The sequence below is a fragment of the Pseudorca crassidens genome, chromosome 5 (assembly GCF_039906515.1).
Source record: "Pseudorca crassidens isolate mPseCra1 chromosome 5, mPseCra1.hap1, whole genome shotgun sequence".
Classification (NCBI taxonomy): domain Eukaryota; kingdom Metazoa; phylum Chordata; class Mammalia; order Artiodactyla; family Delphinidae; genus Pseudorca; species Pseudorca crassidens.
In genome coordinates this window covers 82915516-82940833 of record NC_090300.1, presented here as the reverse complement: position 1 = coordinate 82940833, position 25318 = coordinate 82915516, and the positions used below count along the sequence as shown (strand labels likewise).

Genomic DNA, 25318 nt, shown 5'->3' with positions numbered 1-25318 from the left:
ATGGCAGAATTTCCTTCCTCTTAAAGGCCAAATAATATTCCATCGTGTGTGTGCACATGTGTGTGTGTGTACACAGTATTTTCTTTATCCATTCATCCATCAACAGACACTTAGGTTGTTTCTGTATCTCGTGAATAATGCTGCAGTGAATATGGGAATGCATATAACTCTTTGAGATAATGTTTTTATTTTCTTTGGATATATACCCAGAAGTAGGATTGCTGAGTCATATCATAGTTCTATTTTTAATTTCTTGAGGAAGTTCCATACTGTTTCCTATAGTGGCTGCACCAATTTATAATTCCACCATTTGTATGTCTTCTTTGGAAAAAAATGTCTGTTCAGGTCCTTAGCCCATTTTTTTTTTTTTTTTTTTTTTTTTTTTGCGGTACATGGGCCTCTCACTGTTGTGGCCTCTCCCGTTGCAGAGCACAGGCTCCGGACGCGCAGGCTCAGCAGCCATGGTTCACGGGGCCTAGCTGCTCCACGGCATGTGGGATCTTCCCGGACCGGGGCACGAACCCGTGTCCCCTGCATCGGCGGGCGGACTCTCAACCACTGCACCACCAGGGAAGCCCCCTTAGCCCATTTTTTTTAGCTGGGTTATTAGTTTAGTTTTGTTTTTTTGCTCTTGAGTTATATGAATTCCTTATATATTCTGGATATTAACCCCTTATCAGATAGATGGTTTGCAAATATTTTCTCCCATTTCGTAGATTGCCGGTCAATGGCTTTCTTTGCAGTGCAGAGGCTTTTTAGTTTGATGTAGTCCCACTTGTTTATTTTTGGTTTTGTTGCTTGTGCTTTTGGTGTCAATTCCAAACAATTGTTGCCAAGACTAATGTCAAGGAGCTTTTCCTGTATCTTTTCTTTTAGGAGTTTTATGGTTTCAGGTCTTATGTTTAAGCCTTTAATCCATTTTGAGTTGATTTTTGTATATGGTATGAGATAAAGGTCTAGTTTCATACTTTTGCATGTGACTATCCAGTTTTCCCAATACCGTTTATTGAAGAGACTATTCTTTCCCTATTGAACATTCTTGGCACCTATGTTGAAAATTGATTATATATGCATGGGTTTATTTTTGGACTCTCTATTCTGTTCCATTGGTCTATGTGTCTGTTTTTATGCCTGTACCATACTGTTTTGATTACTACAGACTTGTAATATAGTTTGAAATCAGGAATTGTGATACCTCCCACTTTGTTCTTCTCTCTCAAGATTGCTTTGGCTATTTGGAGTCTTTTGTGATTCCATATAAATTTTAGGATTTTTAAAATTTTTGTGAAAATGCAATTGGAATTTTGATGGGAAATTGACTTGAATCTGTAGATCATTTTGTGAAGAATGGACATTTTAACATTAATTATTCCAATCCATGAACACAGGATATCTCTCCATTTATTTGTGTCTTCTTTGATTTCTTTCACCAGTGTTTTAAGAGAATTATGAGCCAATATCCATGATGAACATAGATGCAAAAATTCTCAACATAATAGAATCAAACAGAATTCAACAGTACGTTAAAAGGATTATATACCATGGTCAAGTCAGATGATAAATCCCTAGTAAGCAAGGATGCTCAACATACACAAAGCAATAAATGTGATACACCACATTAACAAATTGAAGGATGTAAATGATATGATCATTTCAATAGATGCAGAAAAAGCATTTGACAACATTTAATATACTCTCATGATAAAAACTCTCAACAAATTAGGTATAGAAGAGTGTACCTCAGTCTAATAAAAGCCATATATGACAAGCCCACAGCTAACATTGTACTCAATGGTGAAAAGCTAAAATCTTTTCCTCTAAGATTAGAATGAGACAAGGGTACCCACTCTCACCTCTTCTCTTCAACATAATACTGGAAGTCCTAGCCAGACTAATTAGGAAAGAAAAAGAAAGAAAAGGCATTCAAGTTGGAAAGGAGGAAGTAAAATTGTCTCTGTTTGTAGGTGACATGATCTTATTATATACAGAAAACCCTGAAGACTCTCCTAAAAATCCTGTTCAAACTAATAAATTCAGTGAAGTTGCAGCATAAAAAAAAACAACATATAAAAACCAGTTGCATTTCTATATGCTAACAATGAACTATCTGAAAAAGACATTAAGAAAACAATCCTGTTTAGAATAGCAAGAAAAAGAATAAAATACTTAGGGATGAATTTGATCAAGGAAGTGAAAGATCTGTACACCAAAGGTGTTTGTTCTTAAGGTTTCTTTTTCTTCATCTTTCTACTGCTACTACCCAAGGATCAGGGATTATAAATCTTTAAGTATTACCTTTGGGATTAATGTTTTTCAACATGAAAACATCTTTCATAGCTTCTATTTCAGTAGATGAGGTTGGTATTCAGCTTCCAGTCTTCTCTTTCTTAACTTTTTCCCTACTATTATCTTGACATCCCTCCCACACTTTAGGAGTATAAACACTGCTATCATTATGATAGTCCCATTGTGAAAAGGTGTTTAGTCAATGTGTTGTTTTATAAAATGTGTCTCCCAGGTGTTGTCTTTACTAGGTATTTGTCTTTTGAGTTTTTGTTGCTGTGGTATTAAAAAATGTGTTGACCTTCTGAGAGTTATATTTTGGGCAGCGGACTAAATTAATGGAAATTATGGGGGTATATGGAGCCAAAAAATATTTACACTGCTTCTGAAATTCTGCTTTGGTGGGTAGAACTCTTAGAGTCAGCATAAATAGCTCACATTTTGCCCTCTCAAGCATCCACCTGTTTCTCAGTTTTTACCTAATGGACTGACTGTGCTGGCTATAGTTGAGGCCTATTACCAGCAGCAACTTGAGGTGGAGGCCTGACAGAGCGCAGGGTCACTGGCCTATATTTTTTCCCTTTGGTGATCTCTGCCAGCCTTTTTCTTTCCCCTTTGAGTGTGGACCTTGTTCTCCTATTCCTTCTTTTTTTTTTAAACCATTAAAAAAAAAATTTAAGTATAATTAATGTACAATGTTTTGTTAGTTTCAGGTGTACAGCAAAGGGATTCAATTATACATATACATATATATCTATTTTTTCACATTCTTTTCCATTAGAGATTATTACAAGATATTGAATAGAGTTCCCTGTGCTATACAGTAGGTCCTTGTTGTTTATTGCATATACAGTAGTGTGTATATATTAATCCCAAACTCCTAATTTGTCTCTCCCCCTCTGCCCCTGCTATCCCTTTTTGTTCTCCCATTCTTAATTATAAATTTCTGAGTTCTTGTATCCATTTTTACTGTACCCTGAACCACCATACTTTTGCTATCACCATGCTCTTGTTTTTTTCTGCCCTATTTTTTTGTAAAATGAACTGTTTTTACACATTCCAAGAAAATTAATAAGCTAACACTTTAGATTTTTATAAGTACCTTGAGGTATAAAGCCATAAGAACTTAAAGGTTGGCATGGATCAGTTTCTTCTTAACATGAAATAGCTTATTCCAGAATGGCTCTGAGTAGTGGGAGGAAAAAAAAACATTTTTAGCATTTTGGGGACTTCCCTGGTGATGCAGTGGTTAAGAATCCACCTGCCAATGCAAGGGACACGGGTTTGAGCTCTGGTCCGGGAAGATCCCACATGCTGTGGAGCAACTAAGCCCGTGCGCCACAACTACTGAGCCTGCGCTCTAGAGCTCGTGAGCCACAACTGCTGAGCCCGTGTGCCACAACTACTGAAACCCGGATGCCTAGAGCCTGTGCTCCACAACAAGAGAAGCATCACGCACCACAACAAAGAGTAGCCCCCGCTCGCTGCAACTAGAGAAAGCCCACGCGCAGCAACAAAGATGAAGACTAAATAAATGAATAAAAAGGGGGAAAAAAAACATTTTGCTGGTTTGTAATGCCCCTTTTTCCATACCCTATGACTCAAAGATCAGGGATGACTACAGCTCCTCCTTTTTTTGATACAATCTTAATATTTTCTTGATTGAAGCATGAAGCATCCTTCACTTGATTTTATTTACACAACTTAGTGAAGTTAGGAGCAGAAGTGTTTGGTTATTGTCTTTGTGGTTTCCCTTGATATTGATTCTACCCCAAGTTGAAACTCTGATATTTCTTATGATCCTTTTGAAAGGCATTTCTTGTTCTGATTTTAAATTCTTATCATGCAAATCAGAAGGTTACATTCTTTCATCCTGAGATAAGATCAGAGTACCAAAAAGCTACATGGCTCTCATTTCCAAAGCTATCAATCGAACTGTTTATCCATTAGCTTGGTGACTTTGGATAGGTTGATTAACTTTACTAAGCCTCAATTTCTTCCTCTGTAATGACACCACCTACCTCATGGGGCTACAGAAATAAATGCAAATTGTAAAGTGTTCTTCACTATACCCTGTACATAGTAAACAAATGGTGGTGACAGCGACCCTGGGGGCAAGGACTGTATACATATAGTCTTCATTGTCTATTTCTAATGTAGCAAGAGGAAAATTTTCATTTTCACATTCTTTGCAATTGACAGTAAATAGGCTGAGGAAAGAAAGACATCAGCTCTGCATTACTTCTTTGGTAGAGAGCAAAATGCTGTTTCTGCAAGTAGATTGTAAATTTAGATCTTATTTTATTTGTAATGGAGGCTCAAAATGTCTACCCTTCCTATTATTGGAAATTTAAGAAGGTGCCATCTGAGGAAGAGAGGTGGCCCTCAAATACTTAAAGACTATTTATACTAATAGAAATAACAATAGTATCAGCTATCTCAGTGGACTGTTTGAAATCCAAGTATGTAGCTCACAAGGGAATCAAACTAAATAAACAGCAAATCATTTTTAATAGTCTAACACAGTAACTAAGTAGATAATTAGTCCTTTTGAATCAGGGAATATGCCACTAAATATAAGCCCATTGTTTGTTTCTTTTAAGGAATACATTCTTTGTGAGAAATATCTATTGGTCTATCATGTGTCTTTAAGTCTGCCATTGTTTCTAGTACAGGTATTTGTATTAGGAGTATAGTATGGAATTGGAAAACACCTTGAAATAATTTAGTTCATTCCCTTTATTTTATAGATGAAGAAACTGAGAGCTTAAGTAATGTGTACAGGTTAGATAGTCAGTGACAGAGTTAGGACCTGGACTAGCTCTTCTAACTCCTAGTGCAATATTCTTCCACATCATCCTACCTGTAATTTTGCTTCACAAGATTTTTATTTTCTTTTCTTTTAAAAGTGATTTTTATTTTACCCCTAGTCCAGATTATTTTTCTATGACTACTGATTTCCATTTTTCTTATTTATCAATGGGAAAAGATCTTTAAGTTCCCAGAAATTTGTTTGATAGCTATATAGACATATAAAATAGTTTCAAAAAAGATGTATATATTTCCTTTAAGCATGATACAGAATTAAGTTAAAATGTTAAATAAGTTGGGAATAGACACTAGTGTAGCCAGAAAGAAAATAAGGGTATCAAATAAGTAGGGTTTAAGCGGAAATACTAGGATAGTAAGAAAGATGGAATAGAAGTGATGACAGGAAAGGTACTGTGAGTGAATATAGAGAATGCCAAATCTGGGTTCTTGAAAGAGGTCTGGAAGTCTATGATGATGAGGCTGTGTTCATTTGAGGCTGGTGATGTTAATTGTGGTGCTCAGTTGAATTTAAAGGGAAGGAAGAATGATGTAGTCAAGGTGTATGATAGATTGAAGCAAGGATATTGAAGACATAAGGCTGTTAATAGGGCTCAGAGTAGAAAGAAAATATATAAGCCAGATGGTAAAATCACCTAGAAGATAAAAATGAGTCCTGTGGATGGAAGAAACAAAACATAAACGGTGGAAGTACTTTGGAGAGAACAATCTGGCCACATTGAAGACATTCTATCCTTCAGTTGTGTCCTTTATTAAATAGTAAAGATGATAGATTTGGATACCTTTGGGTATACCCATGGTTACTTGTTATTAGTGTGCTCGTATTCATATTACTTATGTCAATACATATTTGTATATATATCTCTATACGTTTCTGTAGTGAGAATTAGGCCTGTTCATGTTACTTGGTGTGTTTTTTTGAAGGTATATTTTAGCATACCTACGTGATATTATGAGAGACCGTGATAATATGAGAGATAATGAGATAGTATTAGAGAAGATAAATTCATTTAATTTGAACGTGATTCCCTCATGTTTTGAAAGGACACCTTTCTATTAAGTTTAAATACTATAAACATATATTTACATAGTATGCTCAATTTATAAAGCACATTTACATGCATTACCTCATTTATGAGTCAGATTTTTTTGGTAAGATTAACAGTGTGAACTATAGAGTCCAAGTTACTCACTATATGTGTTAAACTGTTGTAATAAAAATCAGTAGTTTTTTGAATGCCTGTAAGGCTGTTAAGCTTGAAACAACAGAATCTCTAACCTCAAGTAGTTTGTAATATAATATGGTAGGAAGAAACACAATTAGGTAGTAAAGAATAACCTACTTTTACATTAGATTTAATGATACATTAGTATCTATAACATATTCCCAATTAAATATATATAAAATATATTATCCAAGTGTGGGTTCTTTTTCTGTTCTAACACCTTAGCGTTATGTAATTGCATGTGGTTATAATAATTCACGAAGGTGCTCAGAGGGAAAAGGGTGAGAATGATAACTATTGAACATTTAAAGTAAAATCTCAAGTGTGCTTTCATTACTATGGAAAGTTGAGACAATAGTTCCAGATACAGAGATATTCTAGATAAAGATTTTATTTCAATACTTATAAAATATTTGGTTGTAATTATTCATCTTTCTTAAAAATATAAGAGAATAGTTTTTGAAGGAACTACTGCTTACATGGACAAATCATATTGATGAACTTTAAAAAGCCTAACTATTGACAGACTTCCGGGAAGATGGCGGAAGAGTAAGACGCGGAGATCACGTTCCTCCCCACAGATACACCAGAAATACATCTACGCGTGGAACAACTCCTACAGAGCATCTACTGAACGCTGGCAGAAGACCTCAGACCTCCCAAAAGGCAAGAAACCCCCCACGTACCTGGGTAGGGCAGAAGAAAAAACTAAACAGAGACAAAAGGATAGGGACGGGTCCTGCACCAGCGGGAGAGAGCTGTGAAGGAGGAAAAGTGTCCACACACTAGGAAGCCCCTTCGCGGGCGGAGGCTTCGGGAGGCGGAGTGGGGGAGCTTGGGAGCCGCGGAGGAGAGCACAGTAACAGGGGTGCGGAGAGCAAAGCGGACAGATTTCCAGCGCAGAGGATCGGGCCGACCGGAACTCGCCAGCCGAGAGGCTTGTCTGCTCGCCCGCCGGGGCGGGCGGGACTGGGAGCTGAGGCTCCGGCTTTTGTCGGAGCGCCGGGAGAGGACTGAGGTTGGCGGCGTGAACACAGCCTGCAGGGCGTTAGTGCACCGCGGCTGGCCGGGAGAGAGTCCGGGGAGAAGTCTGGAACTGCCGAAGAGGCAAGAGACTTTTACGTCCCTCTTTGTTTCCTGGTGCACGAAGAGAGGGGATTAAGAACGCTGCTTGAGAGAGCTCCAGGGACGGGCGCGAGCCGCGGCTAAAAGTGCGGAGCCCAGAGACAGACATGAGACGCTAGGGCCGCTGCTGCCGCCACCGGGAGGCCTGTGTGCGAACACAGGTCACTAGCCACACGCCCTTACGGGGAGCCTGTGCAGCCCGCCACTGCCAGGGTCCCGGGATCCACGCCGGGAGGCCCGCCCCACACTCCGTGCCCCTCCCTACCCCCGGGCCTGAGTGAGCCAGAGCCTCCGAATCAGCGGCTCCTTTAACCCCGTCCTGTCTGAGCAAAGAACAGACGCCCTCCGGCGACCTACACGCACAGGCGGGGCTAAATCCAAAGCTGAGCCCCTGGGAGCTGTGAGAACAAAGAAGAGAAAGGGAAATCTCTCCCAGCAGCCTCAGAAGCAGCGGATTAAAGCTCCACAATCAACTTGATATACCCTGCATCTGTGGAATACCTGAATAGACAACCAATCATCCCAAATTAAGGAGCCCTGTGGATGAAAGGCTCTTGGTGCTGCAGCCAGGAGTCAGTGCTGTGCCTCTGAGGTGGGAGAGCCAACTTCAGGACACTGATCCACAAGAGACCTCCCAGCTGCACATAATATCAAACAGCAAAAATTTCCGAGAGATCTCCATCTCAATGCCAGCACCCAGCTTCACTCAACGACCAGCAAGCTACAGTGCTGGACATCCTATGCCAAACAACTAGCAAGACAGGAACACAACCCCACCCATTAGCAGAGAGGCGGCCCAAAATCATAATAAGTCTACAGACACCCCAAAACACACCACCAGACGTGGACCTGCCCACCAGAAAGACAAGATCTAGCCTCATCCACCAGAACACAGGCACTAGTACCCTCCACCAGGAAGCCTACACAACCCACTGAACCAACCTTAGCCACTGGGGACAGACACAAAAAACAACAGGAACTACGAACCTTCAGCCTGCAAAAAAGGAGACCCCAAACACAGTAAGATAAGCAAGATGAAAAGACAGAAAAACACACCGCAGATGAAGGAGCAAGATAAAAACCCATCAGACCTAACAAATGAAGAGGAAATAGGCAGTCTACCTGAAAAAGAATTCAGAATAATGATAGTAAGGTTGATCCGAAATCTTGGAGATAGAATGGACAATAGAATGGACAAAATGCAAGAATCAGTTAACAAGGACCTAGAAGAACTAAAGATGAAACAAGCAACGATGAACAACACAATAAATGAAATTAAAAGTACTCTAGATGGGATCAATAGCAGAATAACTGAGGCAGAAGAACGGATAAGTGACCTGGAAGATAAAATAGTGGAAATAACTACTGCAGAGCAGAATAAAGAAAAAAGAATGAAAAGAACTGAGGACAGTCTCAGAGACCTCTGGGACAACATTAAACGTACCAACATTCGAATTATAGGGGTTCCAGAAGAAGAAGAGAAAAAGAAAGGGACTGAGAAAATATTTGAAGAGATTATAGTTGAAAACTTCCCTAATATGGGAAAGGAAATAGTTAATCAAGTCCAGGAAGCACAGAGAGTCCCATACAGGATAAATCCAAGGAGAAATACGCCAAGACACATATTAATCAAACTGTCAAAAATTAAATACAAAGAAAACATATTAAAAGCAGCAAGGGAAAAACAACAAATAACATACAAGGGAATCCCCATAAGGTTAACAGCTGATCTTTCAGCAGAAACTCTGCAAGCCAGAAGGGAGTGGCAGGACATATTGAAAGTGTTGAAGGAGAAAAACCTGCAACCAAGATTACTCTACCCAGCAAGGATCTCATTCAGATTTGATGGAGAAATTAAAACCTTTAGAGACAAGCAAAAGCTGAGAGAGTTCAGCACCACCAAACCAGCTCTACAACAACTGCTAAAGGAACTTCTCTAGGCAAGAAACACAAAAGAAGGAAAAGACCTACAATAACAAACCCAAAACAATTAAGAAAATGGGAATGGGAACACACATATCGATAATTACCTTAAATGTAAATGGACTAAATGCTCCCACCAAAAGACACAGATTGGCTGAATGGATACAAAAACAAGACCCATATATTTGCTGTCTACAAGAGACCCACTTCAGACCTAGAGACACATACAGACTGAAAGTAAGGGGATGGAAAAAGGTATTTCATGCAAATGGAAACCAAAAGAAAGCTGGAGTAGCAATTCTCATATCAGACAAAATAGACTTTAAAACAAAGACTATTAGAAGAGACAAAGAAGGACACTACATAATGATCAAGGGATCGATCCAAGAGGAAGATATAACAATTGTAAATATGTATGCACCCAACATAGGTGCACCTCAATACATAAGGCAAATACTGACAACCATAAAAGGGGAAATCGACAGTAACACATTCATAGTAGGGGACTTTAACACCCCACTTTCACCAATGGACAGATCATCCAAAATGAAAATAAATAAGGAAACACAAGCTTTAAATGATACATTAAATGAGATGGAGTTAATTGATATTTATAGGACATTCCATCCAAAAACAACAGAATACACATTTTTCTCAAGTGCTCATGGAACATTCTCCAGGATAGATCATATCTTGGGTCACAAATCAAGCCTTGGTAAATTTAAGAAAATTGAAACTGTATCAAGTATCTTTTCCGACCACAACGCTATGAGACTCGATATCAATCACAGGAGAAGATCTGTAAAAAATACAAACACATGGAGGCTAAACAATACACTACTTAATAACGAAGTGATCACTGAAGAAATCAAAGGGGAAATCAAAAAATACCTAGAAACAAATGACAATGGAGACACGACGACTCAAAATCTATGGGATGCAGCAAAAGCAGTTCTAAGAGGGAAGTTTATAGCAATACAATCTTACCTTAAGAAACAGGAAACATCTCGAATAAACAACCTAACCTTGCACCTAAAGCAATTAGAGAAAGAAGAACAAAAAAACCCCAAAGTTAGCAGGAGGAAAGAAATCATAAAAATCAGATCAGAAATAAATGAAAAAGAAATGAAGGAAACGATAGCAAAGATCAATAAAACTAAAAGCTGGTTCTTTGAAAGGATAAACAAAATTGATAAACCATTAGCCAGACTCATCAAGAAAAAAAGGGAGAAGACTCAAATCAATAGAATTAGAAATGAAAAAGGAGAAGTAACGACTGACACTGCAGAAATACAAAAGATCATGAAAGATTACTACAAGCAACTCTATGCCAATAAAATGGACAACCTGGAAGAAATGGACAAATTCTTAGAAAGGCACAACCTGCCAAGACTGAATCAGGAAGAAATAGAAAATGTGAACAGACCAATCACAAGCACTGAAATTGAAACTGTGATTAAAAATCTTCCAACAAACAAAAGCCCAGGACCAGATGGCTTCACAGGCGAATTCTATCAAACATTTAGAGAAGAGCTATCACCTATCCTTCTCAGACTCTTCCAAAATATAGCAGAGGGAGGAACACTCCCCAACTCATTCTACGAGGCCACCATCACCCTGACACCAAAACCAGACAAGGATGTCACAAAGAAAGAAAACTACAGGCCAATATCACTGATGAACATAGATGCAAAGATCCTCAACAAAATACTAGCAAACAGAATCCAACAGCACATTAAACGGATCATACACCATGATCAAGTGGGGTTCATTCCAGGAATGCAAGGATTCTTCAATATACGCAAATCAATCAACGTGATACACCATATTAACAAATTGAAGGAGAAAAACCATATGATCATCTCAATAGATGCAGAGAAAGCTTTTGACAAAATTCAACACCCATTTATGATAAAAACCCTGCAGAAAGTAGGCATAGAGGGAACTTTCCTCAACATAATAAAGGCCATATATGACAAACCCACAGCCAACATCGTCCTCAATGGTGAAAAACTGAAAGCATTTCCACTAAGATCAGGAACAAGACAGGGTTGCCCACTCTCACCACTCTTATTCAACATAGTTTTGGAAGTTTTAGCCACAGCAATCAGAGAAGAAAAGGAAATAAAAGGAATCCAAATCGGAAAAGAAGAAGTAAAGCTGTCACTGTTTGCAGATGACATGATACTATACATACAGAACCCTAAAGATGCTACCAGAAAACTACTAGAGCTAATCAATGAATTTGGTACAGTAGCAGGATACAAAATTAATGCACAGAAATCTCTGGCATTCCTATACACTAAGGATGAAAAATCTGAAAGTGAAATCAAGAAAACACTCCCATTTACCATTGCAACAAAAAGAATAAAATACCTAGGAATAAACCTACCTAAGGAGACAAAAGACCTGTATGCAGAAAATTATAAGACACTGATGAAAGAAATTAAAAATGATACAAATAGATGGAGAGATATACCATGTTCTTGGATTGGAAGAATCAACATTGTGAAAATGACTCTACTACCCAAAGCAATCTACAGATTCAATGCAATCCCTATGAAACTACCACTGGCATTTTTCACAGAACTAGAACAAAAAATCTCACAATTTGTATGGAAACACAAAAGACCCCGAATAGCCAAAGCAATTTTGAGAACGAAAAATGGAGCTGGAGGAATCAGGCTTCCTGACTTCAGACTATACTACAAAGCTACAGTAATCAAGACAGTATGGTACTGGCACAAAAACAGAAATATAGATCAATGGAACAGGATAGAAAGCCCAGAGATAAACCCACGCACATATGGTCACCTTATCTTTGACAAAGGAGGCAGAAATGTACATTGGAGAAAGGACAGCCTATTCAATAAGTGGTGCTGGGAAAACTGGACAGCTACATGTAAAAGTATGAGATTAGATCACTCCCTAACACCATACACAAAAATAAGCTCAAAATGGATTAAAGACCTAAATGTAAGGCCAGAAACTATCAAACTCTTAGAGGAAAACATAGGCAGAACACTCTATGACATAAATCACAGCAAGATCCTTTTTGACCCACCTCCTAGAGAAATGGAAATAAAAACAAAATTAAACAAATGGGACCTAATGAAACTTAAAAGCTTTTGCGCAGCAAAGGAAACCATAAAGAAGACCAAAAGACAACCCTCAGAATGGGAGAAAATATTTGCAAATGAAGCAACTGACAAAGGATTAATCTCCAAAATTTATAAGCAGCTCATGCAGCTTAATAACAAAAGAACAAACAACCCAATCCAAAAATGGGCAGAAGACCTAAATAGACATTTCTCCAAAGAAGATATACAGAGTGCCAACAAACACATGAAAGAATGCTCAACATCACTAATCATTAGAGAAATGCAAATCAAAACTACAATGAGATATCATCTCACACCAGTCAGAATGGCCATCATCAAAAAATCTAGAAACAATAAATGCTGGAGAGGGTGTGGAGAAAAGGGAACCCTCTTACACTGTTGGTGGGAATGTAAATTGATACAGCCACTGTGGAGAACAGTATGGAGGTTCCTTAAAAAGCTACAAATAGAACTACCATATGACCCAGCAATCCCACTACTGGGCATATACCCTGAGAAAACCATAATTCAAAAAGAGTCATGTACCAAAATGTTCATTGCAGCTCTATTTACAATAGCCCAGAGATGGAAACAACCTAAGTGTCCATCATCGGATGAATGGATAAAGAAGATGTGGCACATATATACAATGGAGTATTACTCAGCCATAAAAAGAGACGAAATTGAGCTATTTGTAATGAGGTGGATAGACCTAGAGTCTGTCATACAGAGTGAAGTAAGTCAGAAAGAGAGAGACAAATACCGTATGCTAACACATATATATGGAATTTAAGAAAAAAAAAATGTCATGAAAAACCTAGGGGTGAAACAGGAATAAAGACACAGACTTACTAGAGAATGGACTTGAGGCTATGGGGAGGGGGTAGGGTAAACGGTGACAAAGCAATAAAGAGGCATGGACATGTATACACTACCAAACGTAAGGTAGATAGCTAGTGGGAAGCAGCCGCATAGCACAGGGAGATCAGCTCGGTGCTGTGGGACCGCCTGGAGGGGTGGGATAGGGAGGGTGGGAGGGAGGGTGACGCAAGCGGGAAGAGATATGGGAACATATGTATATATATAACTGATTCATTTTGTTGTGAAGCTGAAACTAACATACATTGTAAAGCAATTATGCTCCAATAAAGATGTTTAAAAAAAAAAAAAAAAGCCTAACTATTTAATCATAGCACTAAGCTTAGTGAAGGGGACACATTAAAGGCATGGTCCCTGCTCACAAAGGAGTTAGAACTTATTTGGGGAGATCAAAGGGCAATAATCATTCTTCAATAAGTGCTACACTGTGGTGTTGGTTTAGAATTTTAGTAAATATTTCATGTAGGAGTGAGAACTTGGAATTTGAGAGATAAGTAGGTAAATACTTTATTTTTGAAAAACACTAATAATTAGGACCTCATTTGTTTATTACTATGTATAAATAAAATTTCCAGTTTTTCCTATGTGTAAATATATTTTCCTACAAAAAACTAGGTTTTTGTAGATACTTTGGAAAGAGATGCTTTTAGCAGCTTAAATCACACAACAATAATGAAAAAGTTTCTGAAGTATATAAACAAATAATTGCTTCTTGAATACTAAATCCTGATGGGATTTTGTTGTCCTAGCTACAACAGAAACTACATCAACTCTGCATTTCTAATAGAATTTTAACAGTTGTGTTGTAACTTCTGTAGTATTAAATAAACATTGATACATATGAATATAATTCTATTATTAATCACTAAGTTCTAGTCTAGTGAAAAATATTTTGTCTCCCTAACCATTTTATATATTAGAAAATATATTATTCAATGCTACTGAATAAAACATTTATTTTTAGACTTTTAAAAAATTTGACAGACTTCAAATTAACAACCAAAAATAAAAATGGGTATTTCCCCCCCAATTTTATTGGTAATTGGTTACTTTTAGTGGAGGGAAAAGTTGCTGATTTTTGTCTGCTTATCATGTATCTAGACGACTTACCAGATTCTTTTTCTTCCAAAAAATTTTAGTAATTTGTTTTTTACTTTCCTATATTTATATATTATTTCAATTTCTTGTCTTACTAAATTAGCTTGAATCTCTAAAACAAAGCTGAACAATAATGGGAATAATGAACATGTATTTCTTCTTCCTGACTTTACTGGGAATACTATACCTTTCTGCCGTTTAGTATTTTATTTGTTGTTATTTTTGTTATTGTTAATATTTATCATATATAAGTAGTTTTCCTCTAATCCTATTTTACATAAGATGTTTACTTGGATTGACTGCTGAAGTTTATCAAATGTCTTTCCAGAACGTACTGATATAATCATGAGGTTTTATCTTTTTATTTGTTGATTTAATGAATGTCAGTATATATCCTCATATTGAGCTGTCTTTGTGTTAATTTAAATGAGATTAGGCAACCAAACTCTATCTAAACCCAACAGAGACATACTTTAAAATTTTATTTTTTCTTCCATCCTTATGAAAGAAAAAGTACTAACGATCTTCTTATGGCTTTTTCAAGAAAACTCACATGTATTTATATTTTTCTGAAAATGCTATGTCAATTTAAATATTATTGTCAGGGGAACACATTAATAAATAAAACAACCAATCAGAATTAGAGACTGCTTAAAAACTAAAGATTGCATTCACAAGAGGTAGCATCAATTTGTAGGGTATAGGCTCCTTTTTAGAAATGGCATTTGCAAAGACATTTATATGATGAAGAATATTATTTGCTTTTCTGTGTCTGTATCTTGTCAAGGTTTATTTTGTAAGCCGAAGTGCCCCCAGTTTCAAGGCTAAGGCCTGAAAAACTTAAAATTTAAATTAAGGAAAAGAAAAGGATGAAATATGTTAGTAACAAATGAAATATGAGGTATATATACTTACTTAAATTTTTGGGATAAACAATAATTTGGTCTTGGTTTATCATTGTTAGTATACATTACTGGATTGGATTTACTAGTATCTTATTTAGTATTTTGTACCTATATTCATAAGTATTTACTTTATAATGCTTAAAACAATCTGAAATTATGTATACTGTACTATGTGATGTGTTTCCTGTGAAATCACTAGGACAGACATTTTCATCACTTGTGGCCTTTGCAGCAGCCCATCCCTCTTTCTGTTCCTGGACCCAGGCAACAGCTGATTTGCTTTTAAGTCATTAGGGATTGTTTGAATTTTATGTAAATAGTCTGTCCCTTTCTCTCTCTTTCCCTCTCTGTCTCTTTCTCCTTCCTCTCTCTGAATCTATATACCTGTTGTGTTTAACATATTGAAAGATAATGTGGGCAATTGGGGAAAAGTTTGGGGTTGAATTAGTGACAAAAGCACATAAAAACTTAGCAAATGCAACTTAAAAAAATGTAACCTCAGGGAATAAAACATTTGTGAGGCAAAATAAGAGAGCAGTATTAATAGAGTGTTAACACTAACTGCTATGATTTATTGAGAAGATAGGGATATGGCAAGTGTGCTTGTATGTGTAATGAGGAGGTGGGAGAAAAGAGAGAGAATTTTTTGAAGTCAGTGAATAGCAATATAAAAATGTTATTTTCAGGGCTTCCCTGGTGGCACAGTGGTTGAGAGTCCGCCTGCTGATGCAGGGGACATGGGTTCGTGCCCTGGTCCGGGAAGATCCCACATGCTGCGCAGCGGCTGGGCCCCGTGAGCCATGGCCGCTGAGCCTGCGCGTCTGGAGCCTGTGCTCCGCAGCGGGAGAGGCCACAACAGTGAGAGGCCCGCCTACCGAAATGTTATTTTCAGACTCATTAGGTAAATGCCAAAACAAATAGCAAAAAGATCCTCTAGAAAGCAGGAAATGGGCGAGGGAAGGGGACAGATTATTTCTAACTTTCGTGACATGTCCTATAGAATTATCTGACTTTTTAAATTATGTGGCGTGATTGAGTTTGATGAAAATAAAACTAAAATGAATATAAAATTTTAAAATATTAATGATAAAATCACATTTCTGTTATATCTACTTCCAAATATCTTATCAAATGGGGGTATATTTGGGCATTATTCTAATTTAATTTTTTTTTTAAATTTTTTGGCCACGCTACACAGCATGTGGGATCTCAGTTCCCCAACAAAGGATAGAACCCGCGCCCCCTGCATTGGAAGGGTGGAGTCTTAACTACTGTACTGCCAGGGAAGTCCCTCTCCTTTAATTTTAATATCAACCGCCTTTTAGATCTTTGAGCATGGTGGTTTTCTCAATCTTTCAAGAGATTTAAAAGTCTTAATGAGAAACTGGTACCAATACATCAATTGCCAAGGGCATTTGCATGAGTAGGTATTTTGCCATACTTGTGCATATAGCACAATCTTACCTTTGTATCGCAAAGTGACAGGGTTTCATAGGAACTTGTTATTTTTGTTACCATTATGCCACTCCATGGTGTCATATGCCTATCATAGTTCTCTTAGTCTTATTCTTCATCTAAGGGAGCAGGAAATCATTCAGCAATATTTTCAGGGATCTAAGATGACATCACATCTAGAGAAGAGCTATGGACATACACACATATCCCTAAAAACCCTCAAAGTTCAAGTAATTTGGCTGTTATTGGAAACAAATATCATTGAAATTGAGGGACTTTTCCCATCAATGGGAGTTGCTCCAGTTACAGTAATAATTGGTTTTTGCTTACCAAAATATGTGTGTCCATGTGAACGTTCTTTTTTGTAGTAGAACAGCCCAGATATTTTATCTCAGATTATATGACTTTATGACTTACTGAACAAATTTTGAGACTGTGGTTAATTTCCAGTTTCTGGATCCAAGATCAGGAATGATCTACCCCACTCTACCCTTTGCCAAGATTGTAACATTTGTAGACCTAACCAGGCAAGTGAACTTATATCAGAAAAAGTACATATTATGTAATCATAAATATTGAGAGGCAAATTGTCTATCTAGAGGAAGTTTAAATAGAATTAATTTATTTCATAATTGTAATATTCTATCTTCTGTAATCTATAGGTAGTTTTATTTTCTATATATGGTAGTTTTCAATTGTTGCATTCATGTTATTAGATGAAAACTGGTATATGATATTAGGAATTCTATGCTCAGATTATAGAAATGATAGCTTTGGCATATCAGTAGTATAGAGATGATAAGTATAAGCATGAATCTCCAATACAGTAGCAAGTTGGAATCCTAGTAGTATACAATCAAAAGCCATATTTGTATCTTTTTAAAAATTAATTTATTTAGTTTTGGGTGCCTTGGGTCTTTGTTGCTGTGTGTGGGCTTTTTCTAGTTGTGGTGAGCGGGGGCTACTCTTCATTGTGGTGCACAGGCTTCTTATTGAGGTGGCTTCTCTTGTTGCAGAGCACTGGCTCTAGGTGTGAGGGCTTCAGTAGTTGTGACACGTGGGCTCAGTAGTTGTGGTTCGCAAGCTCTAGAGCACAGGTTCAGTAGTTGTGGCACATGGGCTTAGTTCCTCCCCGGCATGTGGGATCTTCCCGGACCATGGCTCGAACCCGTGTCCCCTGCATTGGCATGTGGATTCTTAACTACTGGGCCACCAGGGAAGTCCCATATTTGCTTCTTTCATTTTTCACACTAATGAGCAATACTAGGGAACATTCCCCATAAACTAACTTGTTGGTTTAAAAAATATTTACTTCTTTTTAGGAATGAATGGTTGGTATGGGTGTTAGGATGACAGTTAAGATGTTTTAACAGGCCATAATAACTGCAGCTTAAACAATGTAGAAGTTTATTTCTCTTTCATGAAATCTGTCTAATTTTAAGCAACCAAGGACTGGTTCAATGGCTTTATGGTATCTAGAACCCAACAAGGTCTTTCTATCTTGGTGCTCTACTGTCCTTGACATATGGCTTTCATCTCATGTTCTAAGTTGGCTGATCCAATTCCTGCCATTGAATCCATTTTCCAGTTAGTAGAAAGGTGAGAAAAATAAGTTGTATTTGCCCTTATGTTTATGGGTTTATATCATTTCTGCTCTCACTCCTTTGTTTAGAATCTAATTTCGGCTGTGGAGGCTGGGAAATGTAGTGTGAACTGGATTGCCATGTGCTGAACTCAAAATTTTAGTACTATAGAAAAAGGGGAGAAGAAGATAGTGGGAAGCAACAGACAGTCTCTGTCATAGGTGGTTTTGAGGCTGTTTTGAAATATTATGATAATATTAAGCCCAGTCAGCCAGACCTAATATGAGTTCTTCTTTGTCTCATACTGCCCTTGTTCCATACTGGCCCTTCGGTGTTCTCATTTGTATACTGAGGAAATTAAAATGAAAACTAAACTAAAGCTAAATGTTCAGAATTCCTTCCTAGCTGTGTTGTGGTTAGATTCTGCCAATGGAAGGTGCCAGATTAAAAGACACGAAGAAAGTAAGTCATTTTATTTCTGCTAGTGCCTTTTGCAGTGTCAGCAATGAGTACAAGTTTGTGTCTTTCATTTCAGAGATAGTAACAGCTTCCTAACTCAGGGTGACATGACCAGCATTTCCACCTATTTGTAACCATCTTTTTTTGCTCCAGATATCTAGAGAGTTTGTGTAACTTTTGGTACAGTTGGCCACCTTACCTCATCCCCTGTAATGTTTTGAAGGGAGAATGCTATGGACTGAATAGTGTTCTCCCAAAATTCATATGTTGAAACCCTAACCCCCAGGGTGATAGTATTTGGATATGGGGCCTTTGGGAGTTAATTAGAATTAGATGAGGTCATAAGGATAAGGCCTCATGATGAGATTTGTGGCTTTATAAGAGGAAGAGACAGAGATGCTTATCTCCCCATCATATGAGGACACAGTGAGAAGGTGGCCATCTGCAACCCAGGAAGAGGGCTCTTACCAGCAACTGAATTGGCTAGTAACTTGATCTTGACTTCCTAGCCTTGGGAACTGTGAGAAATAAACATCTTGTTTAAGCTAACCAGTATTTTGTTATAGCAGCCTGAGCAGACAAATAGAGAGCAAAACAAAGCAAGAGAAACAAAATAATATTAGGAAAAATTAGATATTTAAGAACCTCATTTTATTTGTTGCTTTTCAGCTTTGCTTATTTCACCAGCTGAACATAAACTATAGTGTTTCAACAACCCTTTCTGACTCTGTCTAAAATTGAGAATTTTTCACCTTGACAAGTTTTCTTCAGTTGTCCTACATTTTTCTCTGCTTCAATTTTTTTTTTTTACCACATCTATGCCATTCCAATTGATAGCCTTGATTCTTTTGAAATCAGCCAGGTATCCCAACTGATCCTAACTTCTTATTGTATACATTGTCTGATGATGCAATATCAGAATATTTGATATTCCGGAGGAGAACAGTATTTTTTCTTTCAAATTACAATAAAATTCACCCAGTTAAAGCATACATTTCACTAGTTTTTAGTATATTCACAGTTATGTAACAACTACCATAATCAGTTTTAGAACATTTCATCACGCCCAAAACAACTCTGTACTCATTAGCAGTAAATGCCCATTATCCAGAGCCCCTCTCCCCCATTCCTAGGCAACCAGTAATATATGGGTTGGCCAAAAAGTGCCTTCAGTTTTTAAGTAAAAATAAAAGATACATTTTCATTTTCAACAAGAACTTTATGGAACAACCTATTCACCCTTTTGTTCCCCTACCTTCTGCCATTTTTCAGGCAACTTCATAATTCCATCTTCCCAAAACTTTTTATCTTTTTGAGCAAAGAACTTTTCCAGGTGCCTTTTACAGTCTTCCAGGGAATTGAAATTTCTTCTATTAAGAGAATTTTGTAAAGACCTAAATAAATGGAAATCTGAAGGTGCAATGTCTGGTGAATATGGTGGATGAATCAGAACTTCCCAGCCAAGCTGTAACAGTTTTTGCCTAGTTGTCAAAGAAACATGCAGCCTTGCATTATCCTGATGAAAGATTGTGCATTTTCTGTTGACTAATTCTAGATGCTTTTCATCAAGTGCTTCTTTCAGTTGGTCTGACTGGGAGCAGTACTTGTTGGAACTGTTTCGTTTTCCAGAAGGAGCTCATAATAGAGGACTCCCTTCCAATCCCACCATATAAACAACATCAACTTCTTTGGATGAAGACTGGCCTTTGGTGTGGTTGGTGGTGGTTCATTTCATTTGCCCCAGGATCTCTTCCATTCCACATTATTGTACAGTACCCACTTTTCATCACCCGTCATAATTTGTTTGTTTGTTTTTGCGGTATGTGGGCCTCTCACTGTTGTGGCCTCTCCCGTTGCGGAGCACAGACTCCAGACACGCAGGCTCAGCGGCCATGGCTCACGGGCCCAGCCGCTCCGCGGCATGCGGGATCTTCCCGGACCCGGGCACGAACCCATGTCCCCTGCATCGGCAGGCGGACTCTCAACTACTGCACCACCAGGGAAGCCCCATAATTTGTTTTAAAAACGGAAGTTTTCATTATGTTTAAGTAGAGAATCGCATGGGAAATATGGTCAAGAAGTTTTTTTTCACTTAACTTATGTGGAACCCAAACATCAAAGCAATTAACATAACCAAGCTGGTGCAAATGATTTTCAACACTTGATTTGGATATTTTGAGTATGTCGGCTATCTCCAGAGGGGTATAACGTTGATTGTTCTCAATTAATGTCTTGATTTGATTGCTGTCACCTTCAACTGGTCTAATGACCGTGGAGCATCGTCCAGCGAGAAATCTCCAGCATAAAACTTCGCAAACCACTTTTGACACATTTGATCAGTCACAGCACCTTCTCTGTACACTGCACAAATCTTTTTTGCGTTTCAGTTGCGTTTTTACCTTTCTTGAAATAATGCAGCGTAATATGCTGAAAATGTTGCTTTCTTTCTTCCATCTTCAATTTTAAAATGGCTACACAAAAATTCACCAATTTTGGGCTTCCCTGGTGGCGCAGTGGTTGAGAGTCTGCCTGCCGGTGCAGGGGACACGGGTTCGTGCCCTGGTCTGGGAAGATTCCACATGCCGCGGAGCGGCTGGGCCCGTGAGCCATGGCCGCTGAGCCTGTGTGTCCGGAGCCTGTGCTCTGCAACGGGAGAGGCCACAACAGTGAGAGGCCCGCATACAGCAAAAAAAAAAAAAAAAAAAAAATTCACCAATTTTGTTGGCTTTTTTTAAATGCACACTGATATGACAGCTGTCACATACAATCTAACAAAATTGTTTTGCATGGAGTTAAAGATGACTAAGAGCTATTAGAGGCATCTTACAGAAAAAACTGAATGAACCTTTTGGCCAACCCAATAATTTCTGTCTCTATAGATTTTTCTATTCTGTACATTCCGCGTAAATGGAATTATACAATATATGACTGGCTTCTTTCATCTTCAAGGTACATCCCTGTTGTAGCATGTATCATACTTCAGTTGCTTTTATTGATGAATAATATTCCATTGTACAGACATACAAATTTCATCTACTCATTCATCAGTTGATGAATGTTTGAGTTGTTTCTACTTTTTGAATATTTTGAGTCATGTTGCTATGAATATTTGTATAAAAGTTTTATATGGATTTCTTTTTTATTTTCCTTGGTTATATACCCAGGAGTGGAATCCCTGGGTTATAGTGTAACTCTATTTCACATTTTGAGGAAATGCCAAACTATTTTCCAAAGAAACTACATGATTTTACATTTCTATCAGTAATGTATTAAGGCTCCAATTTCTCTACATCTTAGTCAGCCTGTATTAATATCTTTTTTTGTATCCATCCTAGTGAGTATGCCGTTATAGCTCATTGTGGATACGATTTGCAGTTTACTAATGGCTAATGATGTTGAGCATCTTACCATGTGCTTATTGGTCATTTATATATATATTTTTGGATAAGTGTCTATTAAGATCCTTTGCCCATTTTTTCTATTGAGTTATTTGTCTTTTTATTATTGAGTTGTAAGAGTTCTTTATTTATTCTGGTTATAAATTCCTTATCAGATATATGCTTTGCAAATATTTTCTCCCATTCTTTGGGTTGTCTTTTTACTTTCTTGATAGTATCCTCTACAGCACAAAAGTTTTTAAGTCTCACGAGGTTCAATTTATCTATTTTTAATTTTATTGCTTGTGCCTTTTGGGTCATATGTAAGAAACCATTGCCTAATCCTAAGTCACTAAGATTTAAGCATATGTTTTCTTCTAAAATTTTTATAGTTTTGGTCCTTACATTTAGGTCTATGATCCATTTTGAGTTAGTTTGTATATATTAGTCCAACTTGATTCTTTTGCATGTTGATATCCAGTTGTTGCAGTATCATTTGTTAAAAGACTGTTCATTTCTCATTGAATTGTCTTAGCACCCTTGGCAGTAATCAACTGACTGAAAATGTGAACATTTATTTCTGGAATCTCAATGCTGTTCCATTGATCTAAATGTTTATCCTATGCCAGTGCCTCATTGTCTTGATTACTGTAGATTTGTCTAAATTTAAAAAATGTGAATGCTCCAACTTTGTTCTTCTTTTTCAAGATCATTTTGATGTTCTGGGCCTCTTGAATACCCATATGAATCTTAGGGTCAACTTGTCAATTTCTGCAAAAAAAAGCCAGCTGGGGTTTTGTTAGGGATTGCATTGATTCTGAAGATCAATCTGTGGAGTATTGTCACCTTAACAATAGTATTTTAATCCATGGGTATGAGAAGCCTTTCTTTTTATTTAGGTTGTCTTAAATTTTTTTCAATAGTGTTTTGTAGTTTTTAGCATGTAAGTTTTGTACTTCTTTTGTTCATTTTATTACTGAATATTTTATTCCTTTGGCTGCTATTGTAAATGAAATTATTCTCTTAATTTCATTTTTGGATAGTGCATTGCTAGTATATAGAACTATAATTGATTTGTACATTAATTTTGTAATCTTGCTTAACTTCTTTATTAGTTCTAATAATTTTTCAGTGTATTTCTTAGGCTTATATACACAAGATCATGTCATCTGCAGATAGTTTTAGTTCTTTTTTCAAAAAAATCTGATGTCTTTCTTTTTTTCTTGCCTAATCGCCCTGGATAGGATGTAGAAGTGGCAAGAGCGGACATACTTGTTTCATTCCTGATCTTAGAGGGAAAGCACTTATTCTTTCACTAATTAGTATGATGTTAGCTGTAGGTTTTTTGTACATGCCATTTATCAGATTGAGGAAGTTCTCTACAGTTCTGTTTATTCAGTGCTTTTTACCATGAGTGGGTGTTGGATTTTCTGAAATAATTTTTCTGCATCTATTGAGGTGACCATGTGATTTTTGTCCTATGTTCTATTGAGATAGGATATTACATTAATTTTTTGATGTTAAACCAACCTTGCATTCCTGGCATAAATTCTACCAAGTCACATTGTATTTCCTTTTTATATGTTGCTGGAATTGGTTTGCTAATATTTTATTGGGGATTTTTATACCTATATTAATTAAGAATTAGTGGTATTTAGTTTTCTTTTCTTGTGATGACTTTGTTTCTGGGATCAGGGTAATACTGGCCATAGAGTGAGTTGGGAAGTGTTCCCACCTGTTCTGTTTTTTTTTGAGAGAAACTATATTCGATTATTGTTATCCACATTGATCTGCATGAAGATTATGAATATCTTCCTGTTGACAATTCTGTTTATAAGTCAAAATAAGAAGGACAGTTCAGAATCAAAGGGAAACACCTCAGTTAAGGATCATGAATAGAAAATGGGTCTTCTTAGTAATAATTTTTTAACCAACTTAGTTGAGAATTCTTTGGAGGTTATAGAACAGTAGTTGGTTGGTTAAAGACATTGTGGTATATTCATACTATAATAAGCTCTGCAACTTTTAAATAGGTTGAAGCATTATACATCTAAACATATTTTTTTGTGGAAATACTTCTATGATATACTGCTAAGGGAGAAAACCAGATTACAGATCTGGTTATATATTAGTTAATATGCATATGCATATATGTTCATATATGCTTTAAAAGAAAATGAGGAGTTTATGCAATGAACTCCTTACCGTGTTTTCTCTGGGGAATGAGTTTTAGATAAACTACATGCTATAGTTAATCTTTTCATCTTCAAATGTTTACAAAAGCCATATTTTATTATAAAGATATTTCCATTAAAAATAGTTTTTGGAGCACTAAATATGTGGCTGAACAAGGTATAGAATCCCTTTTATCCTGACCTATGTGGGTCCTCTATTTTTTTGGAAAAGTTATAGCACATTTCATATTGAAATTAGCTCCTGTCTAATATTGCATATTCCTTTTTTACATGTTAGTGTTATCTCTTTTGTGATATTATGAACTCTTTATATTTTCTTTCCTTTCTTTCCCGCTGTGTTATTATGAAAGCTTTCAAACATACAGAGGAGTTGAAAGAATTATACTGGAACACTCATATATGTATTTATATGTTGTCACAATTTTATTGTACTGTTTGATGAGTTTTGACTAAAGTATACATGTTTGTAATTCAAACCTTGTCAAAATAAAGTTCCTTCATACCCCTTCCAGTCAGTTCTCCTCAAATCAACCACTGTTCTGATTTTTTTCACCATAGGTTAGTTTTACTTGTTTAGAATTTAATATAAATGTAATCATACTATATGTACTCTTTGTGTATTGCTTCTTTTACTTAGCATAATATATTTGAGAATCATCCATGTTTTGGCTTCTGTCATTAGTTTATCTTTTAATTGTTGAGTAGTATTCTATTGTATGCATATACCACAGTTTTGTTTTTGAATTCTCTTGTTGATTGTCACCTGGGCTGTTTCTAGGTTGTTATGTATAAAGCTGTTAGGGACATATACAAATTATTATGTGGGTATATGCTCTTCATTTCCTTGGGTACATACACAGGAGTGGAATTTCTAGGTCAT

At 36.9% G+C, this 25318-nt stretch overlaps 1 protein-coding gene across 4 annotated transcripts in view; it reads left to right on the top strand.

Annotated features, from left to right (window-relative positions):
• Positions 1–25318, top strand: part of STXBP5L (syntaxin binding protein 5L) — a 371562-nt gene that overhangs the window by 31035 nt on the left and 315209 nt on the right. The window lies entirely within an intron of this gene.